Raw genomic sequence first — 4823 nt, 5'->3', positions numbered from 1 at the left:
AGCGTAAGCTCTGTGGGAGAGACTCCAGACCTCTCGAAAGTCTGGAAATCCTTTGATTAGTTCGTTGCAATACAATCAGCCGACCAGTTTGTTCCAGTGTATATCAAATTGGTATCAGAGCTCGTTTCGGTCTAGCATGACGAATGTTACTACGCGAAACGCAAACAATCGAATTGAAGATCTAGAGAGTAGCGTTGGTTCAATTGGAAGGAACTTGGAGCATATTGTGCAACAAATTGAAGAATTGAGGAACGATTTTGTCAATAAATCGAACGCTACGAATTCGTCTGATGAGGAAGACGCAGCGGGATGTGGTCGACGAGACAAAAATCGTAACAATCAGAATCGATTTTTAGCAGTTAAGGGGCGTAAATTGGAGATTCCGATCTTCGATGGCAAGGATCCATACGGATGGATTTTAAGAGCGGAACGATATTTCACGTTGAATCAATTGAGTTAGGAGGAAAAGATCGATGTGTCGTTCATTTCATTTGAAGGCGATGCACTGAAGTGGTTTCAATGGGAGCATAAGCGTCATCCAATTACCGGATGGGAGGATTTGAAGCAATTATTGTTGAGGCAGTTCAGATCTCTGGCAGCAGGATCGTTATGTGAGCAATTCCTAGCGGTAAGGCAAGATGGATCGATTGATGAATGTAGAAGGCGTTTTGTGGAGTTTGCGGCACCGCTAGATGGAATTCTAGAGCAGATTTTCTTAAGCCAGTTCATTAATGGATTGTAGGAGTCTATTAAAGCAGAATTGAGGTTGATGAATCCATTGACATTGAGCGAAGCAATGGAGGTGGCCATGAAAATTGATTTGAAAAAATAAGGTGTTAGCGAGAGATAAAACCACTGTTACTAGCAAGAGAGCAAGTTCGTTAGTTCATCCTGGCTCTGATTCAAATGGTAATTTTTCGTATATTTCTTCAAATAGCACAGTGAGCTCCGTTAATTCACCGATTTCAACGATTAAATCGGGATCTGAATTCCGCCGTCTATCCGATCAGGAAGTGCAGCAGCGGAAAGCATTGGGTTTGTGTTACCGCTGTGATGAAAAGTACGCTCCCGGCCACAAGTGTAAAAAGGAGATGAATGTTTTGTTAGTTCAGGAGGATTTGCGAGCTGATACAGAACCAGAGATAGAGGAAAAGTTTTGAATGCAACTGAAGTGAGCAACAAGGTGGAGGTACATTTTAATTCTGTCGTTGGTTTAACTAATCCTAAAACCATGAAGATGGAGGGAAGGATTGGTGAGCAGAAAGTAGTAGCGTTAGTTGACAGCGGTGCAACACACAATTTTATATCGAATGATTTAGTTAAACGACAGAATTTAAAAGTGGAAATCACTGGTGAATACACTATTACTCTAGAATCTGAAAATATAGAGAAAGGAGATGGGATTTGCAGAGGTATAACTCTGTTTTTACCAGAAATTGAAATCGGGGAAGATTTTCTTCCGTTGGGATTGGGTAATAGTGACGTGATTTTGGGGATGCAATGGTTGGAAACGTTAGGAGCAACCTATATTAACTGGAAATTGCAAGTAATGAAGTTCACTTGCGGAGGCAAATCTGTCACATTAAGGGGAGATCCGTCATTGGGGCGATCGATGATATCGTTGAAAGCTATTGGAAAAGTAATCAACCACGAAGGACAGGGTGCGCTGGTTGAATTGGGCAGTTGTTCAGCGTTATCGGGAGAGATAGCAGAATCCAATGTTATTTTGGATCCATTGATAAGGGTATTTGACTCAGTTTTCAATATGCCACAAGGCCTGCCACCGGAAAGGGGAAGAGAGCACAATATTGTTTTAAAAGAAGGGACAAGAACAATCAATGTTCGACCATACTGTTATCCACACTACAAAAAAGATGAGATTGAAAAATTGGTAAAGGAGATGCTCGAGGCAGGAGTAATTCAGCTGAGTATGAGTCCATTTTCCAGTCCGGTGTTATTGGTTACAAAAAAAGACGGAAGTTGGCGATTTTGTATTGATTATCGAGCATTAAATAAGGTGACAATTGTTGACAAGTTCCCGATTCCGGTGATTGAAGAGTTGTTAGATGAGTTGTACGGAGCAGCGGTGTTTTCCAAACTTGATTTAAGATCGGGTTACCATCAGATTCGAATGAAGGAAGGAGACATTTACAAAACGGCTTTCCGAACTCATCAAGGGCATTACAAATTCTTGGTAATGCCCTTTGGATTGGTTAATGCTCCAGCGACATTTCAAGGGTTGATGAATGAGATTTTTAAGAAATATTTGCGGAAGTTCGTTTTGGTTTTCTTTGATGATATTTTAGTCTATAGAAAAACTCTTGAAGAACATCAAGTACACTTAAGGAAGGTGCTGGAGGTTCTTTTACAACATCAACTGTTCGCAAATAAGAAGAAATGCAAGTTTGGTCATGATCGGCTGGGATATTTGGGTCATGTAATTTCAGAAAAAGGCGTAGAAGTTGATCCGTCTAAAATCACAGCAGTGTTAGAGTGGGAAGAGCCTAAGACGATAACAGAATTGAGAGGATTCTTAAGGCTGTCGGTTACTACAAAAAGTTTATAAAGGGCTATGGTATGTTAGCCAAACCACTCACCGACCTTTAAAAGAACCAATTTCAGTGGACGAAGGAAGCTCAGTTAGCATTCGTTGAATTGAAGAAAATGCTATCGTCAACCCCGGTGTTAAGACTTTCTGATTTTTCTAAGGATTTCGTGGTCGAGACGGATGCTTCGGGTTACGGTGTGGGAGCAGTTCTTATGCAAGATGAGCAGCCGATTGCATATTTTAGCCAAGCTTTGGGGCTGAGAGCGAAGCAGAAATCCGTTTATGAAAAAGAATTTATGGCCATTGTGTTGGCAATAAAGAAATGGAGACCGTATTTGTTGGGAAAAAAAATTGTAGTGCGTACGGATCAGCAGAACCTTCGTTTTCTGCTGGAGCAACGAGTTGTGGAACCATAATACCAGAAATGGGTCAGCAAGCTACTGGGCTATGATTTCTCCATCGTCTATAAACCGGGTAGTTCCAATCAAGCTGCAGACGCGCTGTCTCGCAAGATTGAATAAGTGGAATTGGCGAATATGGGGAGTCCTCAATGGAGAAATTGGGACGATCTTAAAAAGGAGATTGCTGATGATAGTTTCTTGAACCACATAAAGGAGGAACTAGTATCAGGAAAACTGAGCATATGGGGTTTGAGATTCAGCAGGAGCTGTTATTGTATAAAGGACGTTTGGTTATTCCTCGTTTTTCTAAAATTATCCCGTTGATATTTGACGAATTTCACGGTTCTCGTGGACATACGAGAGAGGATCGAACATATCAATGTATTTCATCCGAAATTTTTTGGATTGGGATGAAAAATGATATAATTGATATGGTTAAAAAATGTGATGTTTGTCAAAGGAATAAAAGTCTTAGTGGCAGCCCAGCTGGTTTGTTGCAACCTTTATCACTGCCTGAAAAGGTATGGGACAAGATTTCAATGGACTTCATCGAAGGTCTGCCTCGGTCGAACGGAATGAGCGTGATTATGGTAGTTGTGGACAGACTTGGTAAGTATGCCCATTTTGTTGGTTTGAAACACCCTCTCAATGCACAATTGGTGGCTGAAGCATTCGCTAAAGAGATCATAAAGTTGCATGGCATTCCTCAATCGGTGGTTTCCGATCGGAATAAGGTGTTTCTTAGCAATTTCTGGAGAGAGCTGTTCCAATTACAAGGAACAAAGTTGAAGTACAGTTCAACGTATCATCCGCAGTCAGATGGACAAACGGAGGTAGTAAATCGCTGTTTGGAGCAATATTTGAGGGGTTGGGTGTCGACTACGCCTAAACAATGGTGCAAATGGCTTTCATGGGCTGAACTATCGTATAACACAGCCTACAATACAACTCTTAAGGAGTCTCCGTTTAAGGTGCTGTACGGAAGAGATCCTCCCCCTTTGCTCCGTTATAAAACGGCTTCATCGAAGCTGCAGTCGGTGGATCAGGAGCTGATCGATAGAGATGAAATTCTGGATGAGGTGAAATTGCATCTGCTTAAAGCGCAATTTCGTATGAAACAACAGGCTGATTTGAAACGTAAGGAGGTAATATTCTTGGTAGGGGATTGGGTCTTTTTGAAATTAAGACCGTATCGACAGAAATCGCTGGTTATGGGAAATAGTCCTAAGCTGTTAGCTCAATTTTATGGCCCCTATAGAGTGCTGGAACAGATTGGGAAGGTGGCATACCGATTGGATTTACCGAGTAAAGCAAAAATCCATCCGGTTTTCCATGTTTCTCTTTTACTGAAAGCTGTGGGAAATTGCAATTCGTCTCAAGATTTTCCTACTCAGATTTCGGAAGATTTGGTGTTGCAAGCTGTGCCTGAGGATATCTTGGATATGAGACCATTGACGAATGGTGATGTGGGGCAGTTTGAAGTATTGGTGAAATAGGAAGGAATGTCGGAGTTTGAAGCGTCTTGGGAAATTTTGGAGCCGTTACTACATCAGTTCCCTAAGGTGAAATTTTTGGGGGGGAGTATTGATAAACCTCCTTTACGGTTCACATACAGGAGAAGGGACTAACTGTGTGTTGTTTAGTCTCGTTATAATAAATATAGGAAGAGGGGTAGTTTGAGACCATTGACGAATGGTGATGTGGGGAAGCTTGAAGTATTGGTGAAATGGGAAGGAATGTCGGAGTTTGAAGCGTCTTAGGAAATTTTGGAGCTGTTACTACATCAGTTCCTAAGGTGAAATTTTTGGGGGGGAGTATTGATAAACCTCCTTTACGGTTCACATACAGGAGAAGGGACTAATTGTGTGTTGTTT

The 4823-nt window shown here is 41.5% G+C and overlaps 1 protein-coding gene across 2 annotated transcripts in view; it reads left to right on the top strand.

Moving 5' to 3' along the window:
• Window positions 1-4823, top strand: part of LOC112503249 (tRNA pseudouridine synthase A) — a 17943-nt gene that overhangs the window by 10517 nt on the left and 2603 nt on the right. The window lies entirely within an intron of this gene.

Source organism: Cynara cardunculus, unplaced genomic scaffold (genome assembly GCF_001531365.2).
Source record: "Cynara cardunculus var. scolymus isolate 2C unplaced genomic scaffold, CcrdV1 Un_Scaffold_2748, whole genome shotgun sequence".
NCBI lineage: Eukaryota > Viridiplantae > Streptophyta > Magnoliopsida > Asterales > Asteraceae > Cynara > Cynara cardunculus.
The sequence above is the reverse complement of the archived record's forward strand: the minus strand, read 5'-3'. Positions and strand labels throughout refer to the sequence as shown.